The following is a 15,239-nucleotide window of genomic DNA, read 5'->3' as shown; positions in this document are numbered from 1 at the left end:
CTTAGTTGCTTCGTACAGACATCTTTTTCTATTTTTAACTAAAAAATTACATTATTCTAATGCACTTATCATAATAGTTATTACAAATCACACAATTTCCACCGACTTAATTATTTGCAATTCAATTTTGCATCCTAATTTACAGTCTTGGAGAGTTTGCAACACATTTTAAAAAATGTCGCCACACATTTGTGAATGGCACTCGTCGTTCTTCATAACTACATACGGCTATCTTTGATTTCCGTAGCGCTCGTGCTGGCTGCTGACTACACGCTGACCAAGATCACGTCTTCACAGCAATGCGTTCCAATAACGAAATGTAACTGTGTAAATATTGAGAATAGGACCCATGTTTATATGACTTTTTTGCTTAGAATGTCTTCGGAAATAAGCTACGAAAAGGACGGTAAATCCTCGTGAATTACCCTGTATAGCGATATTTTATTTAGAACAAGAATGAACTCTAATGAAAATCTGCACACTTTGGATAGAAGATAGATTGAGAAAGTAGTTTTTGTTTGTTTTTAGTCCTCCTGATCATTTTCAACTTCTTTTCCTCCTTGTCTTCGCCTTTCCTGAAGTTGATCGTAAAACTCTGTATACTCAGCTGTATATGTACTTCTTCACCTTAAGAATGTTCCCATTTTTTTTTTCATTGATAGGCATCTGTTTTGAAGGATAAGCTAACTCTGTAGGAAATACAGGATTCTTGTTGTAACCGTGAAGGAGATTGAATCTCTCTTTGCCGGCACCATTGATGAACTGTAAAGTTTTTATTTGACCAGGGCAGCTTGAGTTGTATTCAAACGCCATCCACTTAGATAGAGAAAAATACATTTTATGTACCTTTGAAATTTTTCCCATACTTGATTCAGAGAGAAAAGTCTTCTTGTAATAAAAAGACCAACATCGCTTAAAGTCCAGTACAGGTACAGCATCAATGGTTTCTACTGAGAACTTACATGACACCTTTTTAATCGTACATATTCCTTAGGTAGATAGACCCTATCATAACTTTTTATCAGTTTCTTCACAGTCCCAGAATCCCTGTCGTTTGGTACGAAGCTGTGATCTCTTATTGGAAAGAGTTAACGTTATATAATTTGGAATCACTTTGTTGTTACTGTGGATAAACAAAAGCGGATCATTGTGTTGTTTATATATTTTGACCGGCGCACCTGTCAGACAATAGATGCAGCTCAGTTACATTCTGTGGAATATGCTTCTGCATGTAATGAAACAGAAATGAACATACGTCATTTTCACCTTTGTGTGCTTCTTCTTCATGATATACATAAAAATGTGAGAGATTAGTTTTTTGATTACATATGCCAAACACATAACTGTCTCAAATAAAAAATGTTCTATACAGGAATATTTGGCATAAAGTCAAAGGTCAATCCACAAACATTATTCCCTTTTAGACTAAGTTCAGAAATTTTATTAATATTGGCATACAATTTTTTGGACCATCTACGGTGAACCATCAATTCTGCTATTGCAGCTCGCTTGACAGACTGCAAGATGGGAACTGCGTATTTCAGCTGGTAAAACTTGAAGAATCGGATTCTGGCATCTTTCCACAACAAAATCTTATCTTCAAATATGGGTATTCAAGTTGAAATGAAAAGGATACAGGAAACACTATTAATTCCCGCGAATGAACATTTTGAATATAGACTACAGATTTAAAGTCAGTCATTGCAAAAAGGTCACGAGTCAAAGACTCATGACCTTTCTGCAAGAAGTGGAAATTTCAAGCTTCGATTTCAGCACTGTTTGAAAGTATATTCAAGATCTTCTTACATAGACTGGTCGGGCTACCCCTACATCACAAAGTTCAATGCATAACTCATTTTCGTAAAAAAGTTGACTCATGACCTTTTTGCAATGACCGATTCAATTGTGAATATGTTTTTAATCATATATCCTGTGAAGAGGGGAGGAGAGAGATATTTGCGATATTTTCGGTTATTTCAAAATATGTACTTTGAAGTGCATATTTTTTGTCCTGACTACGAATTAACGAGGTTTTGCTGTGTGTGCATCTGCTCCTCAGTCTTTAGCGGGCAGATACTTCAAATTAATCTTTTCCTTCCCTTGTTTTAGATATTTTCTGTATGTTTTTGGCTATACTTTGAGTCACTATTAAAGTCCAAGTATTTTGGGTGTCTGTTGTACAGTATCTTAATATTTCGTTCTTAAGATGAACAATTCTTAAACACTACGACTGCAAAGAAAGGCGAAAAGGAAATGTGTGAATAAGTTCAACCATCTGTAACATGACATAATATATTATTGTATGACAAATTTGCAAAGAATCCAAACAATTGCTTACAAAACTCAAGTTTCAATGATAATACAACTAATAAATGCAGCAACAGGCTTACACAGTATACATTTTTGTATGCATATGTATAAACATATATAAAAAAAACAAAAAACACAACAAGTTTCAACATTTCTGTACAATAAAAAAACTTACTAATATTTTACATAATTTACTTCCTTGCTGTTTACAATTTCAATCGCTACAGGCACTAAAATTGCTGTATCCCGTTTAGGTTAAGAAATGTTATATCTGAACAATTATTCTTTTTATAGAAGTTTTAGGCCCTATTCCACAATAGCAATGTTTCTCAAACTTACACAAACATTTTTATTTTGTTTTATTCAAAATAAACAGGTGAGCTCTTCTAAGCACGAAAAAAAATTATTTTCTAATGAAGCCTAACAAAACACAACTGAAGATTAGAAAGCAACATTAAGATCTGCATCTTGTTAAAATATATCCGTACAACTATAAACATTGCTCAACACACCTACCTTTTCTCCAAAGTAGAGTTCGTAAATCTTGAGAGATTATTTCTGGAAAAACTCACATTGACTGTTAATATAAGGAGTAAACAGAATTCAACTAGTTACGATTTTAATATACCGGTACATATTTTGAAATTTAAGAAACTTGTGAAATTCGAATTTATTACCAGTATGTATGGTAAGAAGAGCAGGTTTATGCACTAGACGTAATGAAAGTAGACAATTGTCAAGGTAGCTAATATTAATTGTGGTAAAAGCTATTAGATCGTGTCCAAAAGTCGGCTTTTGCCTACCAAGTATAACCAGGTTATTCTGTTTCAGAACGCCATCTGCTCTTCAGCCCCAGAAATAATGGTTAAGGTAAGGTAAAGTCAACCACATGACAGGCCAAATCAGCCCAAAGGGTGGCGAGAGATTAAGGCTACCATCTTTATAGACAATCAGCATTAATGGCAGCAAGGACCAGACATTGTAGTCTAGAATTTTTGAGTTCCTCCTCATATTTTCTCTACTTCGTCCACCAGAAGTGTAAGTGGTTTCGCAAAAATTTTTGATCACAGAGATATGTGTCTGCAAAATAGTACTTAACAGAACGTGGCAAAAGCTGCTCTATAAATTTTTCCTGGAATCCTCTTAATCAGAGGTGGAATTCTTTTATGTGCCATAAATCTGTGACACGAAGCAATGAAGAGGGAATGGTTGGAGAGAAGAGCTGGAGGGTATGTATTTGATTAAGCTTAGCTCAGTGAGCTATATAAACATCCGTCCTCTTGTACTATACAACCTCCTCAGGGGCGTAGCATGCAAGGATGCGGGTGATGTATCACATCCCCTGAATTTTTCTGAACAAAAAATATATTTATCGTTATTTACTGGTACTTTATTTTGTGTGTATCGTGTTATAACTGTTACATATAATAATAATTATTTTAAGATTACTTTCAAATTTTAAATGTCGCTGCCACAGCAATGGAAATGTATTACACGAAGTGACAAAGGGGTGCCCGAGCCAATTTATTAACAGCGAGTTCTTACTCCCAAGAAATGTGACTGTGTATGTTGCATCAGTAGGAGTATGTCAGAGAGAGGTAACATTCAACTGCTGAGTGAAGAACGTCACTTATATCAGTGTGCAGACTGCAGAGAATGCAATGTACACATAACCGTCCTGCGCCTGCATGACAAAAATGTGACATTGTCCGTCACATCAGTTGAGAGCTATATGAAAACAGGTAACTGCTGAGTGGAAGAAAGTCGCTTATACCATGAGCAACGGATGTGATGTAGGTTCCACATATGGCGACGCGCGTGTGGTTATATTCAATTTTTCTGTGTGTTTTATAACTTTGCTGCATGTCATATTTTGTTATTACTAATATTCTGCGATATATAACAGAAGATGGCGACATTGAAGGAGTTTAAAAAGGAACAGATGTCAGCATAGATAGTCTGCAAATGTTCTCCTTGAACATGCTCTCGAAGTCATTAATGATTTTGATTGCAATGATAAAGTTATTGCTCAAATCTATGTTGGAGCAGATGTGATGGCGGGAGAACATAATGATTTACATGCAAAATTTCGCAGCCACTGTAAGTCAGCAATTCTTGTGTACGCTATGCGTGTACAAATTTATTAAACCTCGTCTTAACTCAGTCTGTCAATTTTATGAAACAAGTAAAAGTAAAGTTAACTAATCTTGCTGGATTTTCGAGTTTTTTTCTCTAAATCATCGAAGTTGAAATGTTTATTTGAATCAATAATGGATAATGAAGATTGTGAATGGGACTATGAAACTGTCATTTGTGCACGAGGGCTGTTAAGTTTACTCCACTCCATCATGAAGGATTCTGATTTTATTTTCTGCTAATATTATTCACTGCAATATTCCCACACTCTGATACTCTGTTTCAAAAAGCAACAGATGTTGCTTAAAACAAAAATTCATAACTTCGAGGAGTACAATCAAGGACTGAGAAATTACTTTCAGGAATTTTGGGAATTCATGGATGATTTTGCTGCTGAAAATTATTCTCAATCTGAAACATCACGGCTGGATGCAATCCCTGGAGAGGATTAGAAAATTGTGTATAGGCAATTGTTCAATGAAATCCTGCACATTATCAGAATTGATATTATTCAAAAGTTTTCTGAAAATTCCAAATTGAAACTTTTGAGTGTGCTTGATCACACACAATTTACCACCTTTGCAAATTCGCTTCCTGAAGAAATAATGTTAAATCTAAAAGAAAACTATTAAGCTTATTTTGATATACTGTATTATCAACAGTGTAGTCGGTCTCGTTCTATGCACTTTCGTCTTTTATGTAAACACGGCCAAGCTTCGGCCCAGTAATTATCCTTATAACTTATGCTACAAGGAAATTAATTCAACTCAAACGTTCATCAATAGGTGGCTATTTCCAGGAACGCAACTCCCACATATAAAGAAAGCAGACTACTGTATTTTAATCATTTAAAAAATCGCATCCCTATGTCAAAATGTCACGCAACGCCACTGAACTTCATCTACTCCTTTGATGTTATGGGTACAACAATCATTAGTAGCACTTGGTTTTGTTTCTGACAATAATTATCACAATGAGAGCTGCTATTCTGAAGCTTCATGTAAAGTATTCGAATAACTAATACAACATATGTTTCCTGCATTAATAACATCATATCAATTATTTTGAAAACAGTAGACTCCTATTTAAATTCCAATTGACATCCGGTTTGGAGAAGTGTTTTTTCACAACAAAGGAAAATATGATTATAAAGGAGAGAGCCTATTCTTTTCCTTCATTCCTTTGAACTAAAATTATTAATTCAGTTTGTTAAATAACTACTTATTATTCATTTGACATAATTTAACGTAATAATTTTTTTTTTGGTTACTGCAAAAGTATGTATCTTATTTTCATTTATTTTTCCTAAGTACTTCAAAAATTACTTTTCGAATAAAAACTGTTATCTTACTTTCATATTAAACTCAATAGTTTAGAAGGAACGACTACATATGGAGAGAGAGAGAGAGCAAATTTCAAATACTTATTATGACTACTGAATACGCACATTTCTTTCAAAATCTTCAAATAAAATGTTTACATCACATAAGTACTGTAGTTCATAATTTGATTGTCTCTGATCGTAGTAGTGCTGACGCTGTATTTATTTCCATGTACAGCTGGTCCAGGAGAAAGAATTAGTAGGTACAGATATACTACAGAAACATCTCGATGTGTGACTTACTGGCAGGTTAGGTTAGCAGCAGCTGATCCTAATGAGTGTGTCTTGTTTACATTGTCCGTACCAGCTTAATTGAATTCGATTATGCCACAAGAGTAACTCACTTGTCTCCTACATGCACTCAAACGACAGTCGACTTACTGTATATTCCTTATATTTTGTACAAAAGAGAGAATAGGATTATAAAAACGTATACCGGTATTCTATTGTTGAGAACCTTAACTAATATTATCTTAAAAAAATAGATCCATTTAAAATGAAAGATATACAAATCTCAAAGTCGTTATGACTGTTTAGTACTGCTAATGAAGTTCCCATAAAAACAATTCTACACCACTACCTGGAATAAGTAATCTTGTGCTGCTTTTATGAGACCTTTTGGTTTGAGAAACACTGCATAGAAATTATTACACTTTGAAACTGATTATGTGCGTCATATACAATATTATTTTAAAAAAAACAATATACACGTATATTTTTAAAGATGACATGCAATAGATAGATCATTTGATCCACTTTTCCATTTACAAAGTAATAGGAATGTTACGGTATTCATGAATGTTGTGAGCTGGTGACACAAGAACACTTTCTCACTCGTTATAAAAAGAAAAATGACATGAGAAATGATCTACTTCAAACGTGAAGTGTGTCTACATAGAAAAGAGCATATCCCTCAAGATAAATAAATATATGAATATACAAAACATACTACAGATACAATTTTACTCTTAGTAAGTAGGATAAATCACTGCTCCCGCTTTAGCTATTGCCCCATTTTAAGTGTCCAGTGCAAGTATAGGCAATGACAGATTAGCATGACAGTCCAGGAAAATAAATTTGAATTTACAGTCCCTTTTCAGGATACACAATCAGCAAGAAATTCTATTTAAATAAACATACAATTCAAATACGGCACAACCTTATTTTTATTCAATCTCCATCATCATATATTCCATATATTGATAACAATTTATGTTCATCAGAGAGAAAATGAAGTCTTTAACGTGGTGTTACATTTCTTCCTTCTTGAAATAACTATATCCAACCAAAAATTTACTATAACAAATTTATTATAAATAGAGTTTCAAACTGCATTGCACTGATTTATTCCATAATGTCTTTCTGTTCCACTTTCATTCAAAATATGAATAACAATAGTTCATTCATTAATTGCTGCATGGTGCTCTGATGTCATTTGACACTAACAGCTATCACCAATCACTACTGGCCTGTAATCACTAGGGCTGAAAAAAAGTATTGATTATAGGCTACGCTGCATCGTATGTAGAACTCTATGTTTACAACATTCTTGTGTGCACACTCGACTAATCACAGTAGTGGCTGCTTGTACAGTCCACTCCATATGAATGAACTCATAGTAGAATTTACATTTACAGGATTACTTATGTTTCAAATTGATTAACTCGGAACAAATATTAAATTTACAAAAAATATCATTGTTACCAATTAAGTTACATGTCGCCTTATTATCTGTTCTTTGTTGAATTTTTGTTTCGGCATTCTGATACAACCTCACGTCACTGAAGCAGATCTACTATTGAGGAGTGTCGAATGTTCACTCTAGCTGCTCCTTACAGTAGCGACACCCTGTAAACAATGTATATAGATATTATTTACTACCCTGATACCAATATTTTTCTTCAGCCCTAGTAAACACTGAAACTGATACAGAATAGATTCTTTGACTATATGTTTGAGAGGACATCAGAAATAATACATAACTTTCATACCTAGTCACAATACCTTAGATAAGAATGTTAATATATTGTCTTTCCATAACCCATCTTCTCCATGTCCTTTTTTAACTTCTATAACATAACAAAAAAGGAGAGATAAAGGGATGTATGCTCGCCTAGTACCAATGTGTAACTTATCATAATAATTACTAATGTCATCGTTCTAGATTTTCCCATACTAATTTTACCATTTTGAGGGTCGAATATATGATAATCTCGAAAGCATATATTTTTTTTTTGGCGATTTAGCAAATATTCAGCCATTATATTAAATCTCACTGTAACATGTTAAACCAATTCTAAAGAAGTTATTTTGTCATAAAGAGATGAATAAACGCACACAAGTTTTAGAACTCAAAAGGTTATAACCAGGCAGCAGATTTTTGGTCCACACACAGCGACAAGACATCACGTCCCTTGGCTTACAGAGGGAGTGTAGCAATGAATTCAACAACCTCCCTGCAACTGATGTACACCTAACGTTTGGTACAGGGATCGAAACTCCTCTCTCTGGTTATAACAGAGCTCTGGACTTTGATGCCTGACTTTCCTGTACCTTTATGATCTAATATTCTTGTCTGGTCACCTGAAGAATACAATCGAGAACAGGGAATCGAAGTCAAGTGGCAAGGAGGTTGTAGACTATTAGTGGACAGAAAAAGAAGTTTACCGTATTTACGCGATTATAATACCCACCTTTTTTAACAAATATCTTGAAAACTACGGTGCCTATTATATTCACATGCAAACACTGCAATTCCAACAAATTTAAATTAATTGTATTGTATTTATTTATTCACTGTACAATCTATTACTGATTATAGGTTCGTCATTAGATACTCACACAAAATAAGATTTCTATGCACTATTTATGCTACGAGATAGGCCTACGGCAGAAAACAGTGGTTGCGTATTCGGGTTTTCTGTCTTTGGTGCACTTTTCATTCATAATTTTATGTCCATTTCTAACAACAATTATTAAGACGAATATCATTTTTAACTAATTAATGACTTAATGACACTTCTTTCTTTTATTCTGAGATTGTATGTATACAATTTTTAACAACTGTGTGTCTTTAAATAAACCAAAAGGATTTACCAACGATCACTGATGAAAGAGTGACATGACTTAGTCAATTAGAGAAAAGGCCCTAAACATTCCAAGGTGAACATTCAAGGTCTGTCATGGGTCAGTTGATCACTTCATGTAAAGCATCTGCCTCTCCCTAATGTATCAAACCACTCACTATCTGGCAGAAACTCTCAGCAGATATTTAAGATAAACTTATAACATTTGAACAATATGTTATCATGCTCGAGAAACAAGGCAACTTTTTGATGGATCAGATCAGGAATGCTGATAAAACAACTATATGGCTGGACATGCCACGCAATTACACATTGAAGAACGAAGGGTAAAAAAGTTCACACTAAAATGACTGGAGCTGAAAAGCAACGAATAATTGTTACGGTAGGAGTCACTGCAGATGGACACAAACTTCCACACCATATTTTATTTTCAACAGGATAAAATCGTCGAAGACTTTGGCAAATGCAAAATTGTTCCCAGGTGACGTTATTGTGTGTATTCAAAGCAAGGCTGGATAACAGAGGAGTTAATGGTGAAGTGGACTGAACTTGTTTGGAGTCGTTTACCAGAGTCACTGCTGAACTTACATCACAGTTCCGTCTTAACGCATTTGGGGGGGGGGGGGGGCACTTAGCTGAAAAAAGTAAAGAAAAACCTACAGAGCCTCAGTGCAGAACTAGTGGTACTGTACTTCCAGGTGCAATACATCAGTTCTGGATGTAAATGTTAATAAACACTTTAAAGAAAAAGTCAGAGAACAATATGAAATGCGGCTATCAGATCCAGGCAAAGAATTGACAGACACAGGAAAAATCAAACATTCTTCACCCCACGTCATTGTTCACTAGGTATTAGCTGCGTGGAAACAGATTCCTGATCATCTAATAATTAAATACCACTAATTCAGTGTGCTGGATGAAGTGAAGATGCACAGAATTAAAGTGACAATTCTGACATTAACCAGACTTATTGACCGTAAGTTCCAGTTCTGATACTGCAAGTGGGATGAATGATGTATAGCTACAGATAAGAATGTCTTGATAATATAATTTTAATCTTGAGTGGTTTTTAGCACAGGTGCGTATTATATTAAAGTAAATACGGTGTATGTCTCATTTTTAAAGCCCGGATTTCAAAGCAAAATGCATATTCTTTTCCACACTTTTAAAGGTAAGCAGAAAGGTAAAAGACACACCTAGATAAGAAGTTTTAACTATGTTTGTTAGTGCTTATAAATGCTTATTTCGCAGGGAAACGTTTTTGCTTACTTATTTTATGATTTTTAATTAAAAAAGCATATTTTACCCAAAACTATAATTTTCACTCCTAGCCATCATTTATCACCAATTCCCTTTTTTTAATTGGCTAATAAAAAATAACTTCAGTCGAATGCGTAAGAATGCAATGCTATGATATGACCCAGGATATTGTGAAATAATACTGCATAATTCTAATTAGGAGAGAACATTGGGATTCCCTGCCAAGCTTCTGCGACTAGGCAGGTCAATCGGTTATCACACTTTTCGCGTTATCGGAATGATGTCATGTGCATGAATCGTGAATCCCCGAGTTCCAAGCTGCTGTGTGCAAGTTATGCAACAAGCGTTGGTTCAATAAGGTGTGTGTGATTGCCGGCTGTTGTAGTTAAGGAATGCCACCCACAAAAACTCTCAAACAGCATGCTTACGCAAATGCGTAAATGAGTTTGGAAGCAATATTTTCAGCGAGGACGGCAGTCTCTCATTTTGTTTGCTTATTTTACTGTTTGATTGTGCTTAGAAATCCGGACTTTACTCGTTATCATAAGAATGGCACATGGTCATGGAAAAGATAGTTAACATGTTACAGGAAATATTTTGTAAACCACGCCCAAGAGGGGAAGGGAGGACAGACAGATGGGAATGTGCATTGCTTTATGAATACCTAATATTTTTTTTTTTCTCACGTTCTGGTTGCCCTATGGAATTTTACTTTGAATCTTCCAATGAAGTAAAAAGCAGGTCTGGTTTCTCTTGTACACACGAAATCAGATCTTACAGCAACTGTTAAGATTCAATTCCACCAATAACACATACTCTTTTGTAAGAAGCAACTCAGAAATTTATGAGGTCTTAAGATCTCAAGAAAGAAATAAAAAAACATTTATTTTTAAGTTAATTGTTGTTGTTTAGTCAACTGTTCGAAGACAGGTCTAAATCTCAAAAGTGATACCAACAAGGCACCACTTACGAGGTAACTTAAGTGAGGAGATAATGTGGTAGGATGACCAGTTCCTTTCCCTCTCCATTGCATACAGCACCGATTAGCTACACTAATCAGACTTCAGATGCATACAAACAATTGTTCTTCCCCTCACACATATCGTCAAGTGAGATGTACTGGCTGATAATAGTGATAATAGATGTACATATCAGCAGGAACCTCAATCAGATGTATTAAGCTAATTATGTAACAATATAAATTAACGGAATACATAGAAATATTTATGCAGCTGTGCAGTTACATAATTTTTACACTATTTTTCAATACTTAATTGCATTAAATTTATGTGAAACTATGGAAATAATCTCTCTCTTGACACAATGTGAAGTGGAGGCAAGTTTATATCAATTTCATTTCAAAGGAAATTAATATAACAGCAACTGTTACTACAAATCTTAAGGCTAGATACATATTAGGAGTTAGGATACACTTCAACTAAACTGTCATGTACGGTATTATATTATATTTTAGTGATTCATAACTGACTCAATTTGAATGTACACTCCTGGTACGAAATTCTTAGTTCTTCTTCCTCCATTTATATCAGAATTGGATCACTCATTATCAGATTTCGTAAACAGCTCCTGTAATTGCTTGCAATAATAGTTCATCAATAGCATTCTTTACTACTGCAAAGAAATTACGGAAATTCCCGAAAATTCTCATTGTTGGTGATAAATTTTCTTGCTTCAAATATGTTCAAAACTAACAATTTTATAAATCTGCGTACAAAAATATTATTTAAATATGTGTGTGTGATAGCTTCTATTTTAAGTCTGATTTATTTTAGTTTCTTCTTAAGTTGGTATGTTTATAAACCCAATACAAACGTATGCAACACGAGAGCTCAAGTTTTTTTTTTTTTTTTTTACTGGGAAAGCATAAAATAGCAGATATGCAAATCCTGCTACATGTATTATTATTATTATTATTATTATTATTATTATTATTATTTTGAATGAAATTTTTCTCATATTAGGTATTTTTATGCATTTGTATGCAAGAGAACGTGTATACATTGAAATTAATAGAAATTTTTAAATTATACTGGGGTAAACATAAACCTGTTTAACCTTCTCTTAACAAAAGATCTTCCAATTACGAATACATTTTGCTATATTCTATTTTCTACAAATACAGTACCGAAAAGAAAGTTTTATAACTCAATAACTAATAAATTTATCTAAATGCTGTTTGCTGCAGGGGACAGAGCAACTCACCATGTTTTTACAGTGTCAACAGTGTAAGTCCATTCCTCGTGACTTCCACTACATGTTCAATTGTTGTTAAGTTTTATGTTAGCAACACTGTTATTCCATTCATTGTTACTGACATTTCTGCATTGACACGTCTGCCAAACCAAGTGAGATACATAAGTGAAGATCTACTGATCACCAAAAAAACTTGACGAGTTCCCGTATCTTTTGCAGAAAATGGCAGCTGGATAAATTTGAGTCATGACTATAAACAGTAGTGGTTTTCGCCATACGATATCAGCATTTAGGAGAAACCTGCAGTTGATTCATTCACATTTTAGCTAGTATGGATGGAGTAGGTGGTGGTGACTTAAGTGGTAGTCAAGGGTGAAAACACACAACAGTAGTTATAGTACAACATCCATTGTTGCAAGACTTATCTAGGAAATTATAATTTGATTTTAAAATAGCTATTTTAATTTGTCAATTATCACAATTAAAAGCTTAACTTGTGGGCAATTATTATAAGGCGTCATGGGAATTGAGGTGTCAAAACATTGAAAGTGACGAAAATGCTGTATCTTTTCAATTGGATGCAGTAATTCTGTACGAAAACAGTCAGTCCATATTATTCAAAACAAACATTACATCTTTAAAGATGTGGAGAAAGGTGGAAAACAATGTCAAACTCCACTACAATAAACTGTTGCAACTAGTGTGCAGATGTGAATATTTTAAAGAAATGTTTCTTTCTAGACATGAAAAAAAATATTCTCTTAAAAAAAATAAAATAAAAATGAAACTACAAAAATAACTGTATTTTCAATATTTTGCGAAATCAATTAGCACTTAAATACTACTTAAAAGTGCATCTACCTACATGAATGTTACACAAGTCAAACAATATTTTTAGTATTGTTTGCAGGAAAACAACAGGCACAGAATATGCGTTCCCATACTATCGAACCGCTCTATGAAAATCTTGCATTCAATGAACTTCAAGTGTGTAACTATCTATGTCTACTGCAAATTTGAAATAAAAGTAATAAAAATTTAATTGAAATATTTCCCAATTGCAGACAAAAATATTGCAACGTTTTTCCTTAATTCACAACTCATTCCTAATGGTGAGGAGCACATGTCGAAGTAAGTAGAGACAGTTATATGATGTCACCCACTCCACCCTGTCCACCTAGTTCGTCGAATGAATTATACATGTGAGTTCTAACAGGAACTTTGCTGTCTTAAGTATAATGTATACCACTATAAGTAAAGCAACATTTAAAATCTTTTGTGTTACATAGTGGATCTCTTTTCATTTATGACAGCTGCGTTACACACAGTTCACGCACACATCAAATAACCAAATAACCATAGTATAATTGGAACAATGCAAGCTTCTCTACTTGGTTGCTGACATCTCCAGATACGGTCGCTTAAGAACTGCATGGTCCTTGCTAGTCCCGCAGTGTGAAGAACTCCATTTCTGAGGTGAAGGCACCTGTAAGACGCAATTCATTACCCCCACTGGTAGGATCATAGCTAAGAATGATGATGACTAACAAGAGTTAAATTTTAAGAAATAGCTGATAATGTGACACAAGGATTTTGAGTATTTCAGCTGTGCCCTAGATATAAAGACATCCAATGTTTTGAAGCTATATGTTGTCCAGTCCTGGAGAACAGCTCTTGGTAATGGATCCAAAAGAAAGCTTCTTCCATTCCTTGCCTTCCCTGATGACGGAGTCAACATGTAGCTGTGGAATGTTGGATGTCTTTACATATGGAACATAGTGCAAATATCCAAAATCTCGCACCACATTGATCACTGTGAAAAGTCTCGGTTCCCTCCAAGACTGACAAGTTTAGCTTCAAGCCTTTTAATTCTGAAAAAATTATTTCTTTACGTGCCAATATTTGAGGCTCAGTTCTCACAGAGCTCAGCCAGGTTTGCACCCATCAACCTCAGGTCCAATGACAAGCACGATAACCATTTGACCACTGCAGATGTGCCTATTGTTGGCTGGCGTACGTTGTGTATAGATTTTGTAATGAGAATGTGCTAACTTAAATTACAGAAGAAATCTTGCATGATTTTGTTTTCTAGAGGTTTTCGTAGAAAATTATAAGTATGCTCGTTAAATCAAGAAGGAAAGACCTATTTTCGAATCCGTGTTAGAATTATTAATGATGTCATATTATAGAAGGCTTTTGTGTTTGGCACTTAATATAATGAAGTTCCCTCCAAATGACAACTTAAAAGTATCAGAAGTATTGTATCACATTCTGAAAAATTACAGATCTGTTCTATTATTTTACTACTGTCGATATTAATACTAAATTGGATGCATGGTGAGAAAGGTACACAATGTAAATTTCTCTTAAAAATGACCTATGTTAAATTTAACATTATATTTTGTACATATGGGGAATATACTAACATTGAAGTTTGTGTTTTTAATAAAATCTCCCCTACAGTTATGAAATTTACATTACACATTTATAACAATTATAAAGGCACAACCTGAAATAACACTGGTATGTATTTTGTGTTATATTGAGCACAAATATGTATGCAAAAACATAAAGCACAAAACTTTATTGTAATACACATTGTAAATATGTAATTACCTCAGTGAAACTTTACCTATCATTGATGAATGCTTACAACTGTGAAAATATTCTTTATACTGATATGTCAGAAGATGACACGAAATTTTTTATGATTTATTTCTCTCGTCCAATTCTCTTTGCTGATGATACCGCGTAATTTCTAGTACAGAACTCTTCATCTTATGAAAGCATCACAAAACGACAATCATGAACCCACAATGCACTAACATCTAGTAATAAATTGGTAACTTGCT

The 15,239-nt window shown here is 34.1% G+C and overlaps 1 protein-coding gene across 4 annotated transcripts in view; it reads right to left on the bottom strand.

The window, feature by feature from the left end:
• Positions 1-2,687: 2,687 nt before the first annotated feature.
• The window catches only part of Gclc (glutamate--cysteine ligase), a 99,013-nt gene continuing 86,461 nt past the window's right edge, over positions 2,688-15,239 (bottom strand). For 3 of the 4 annotated variants that reach the window (XM_069833239.1, XM_069833242.1, XM_069833243.1), the window contains one exon: positions 2,688-13,873. The gene's annotated coding sequence lies outside the window, so the exon portion shown is untranslated. The remainder of the gene's footprint in view (positions 13,874-15,239) is intronic. The other variant, XM_069833240.1, reaches the window with a different exon arrangement.

Source organism: Periplaneta americana, chromosome 8 (genome assembly GCF_040183065.1).
Source record: "Periplaneta americana isolate PAMFEO1 chromosome 8, P.americana_PAMFEO1_priV1, whole genome shotgun sequence".
Classification (NCBI taxonomy): domain Eukaryota; kingdom Metazoa; phylum Arthropoda; class Insecta; order Blattodea; family Blattidae; genus Periplaneta; species Periplaneta americana.
Note: the sequence above shows the minus strand (reverse complement) of the source record. Positions and strands in the feature narration are given on the sequence as shown.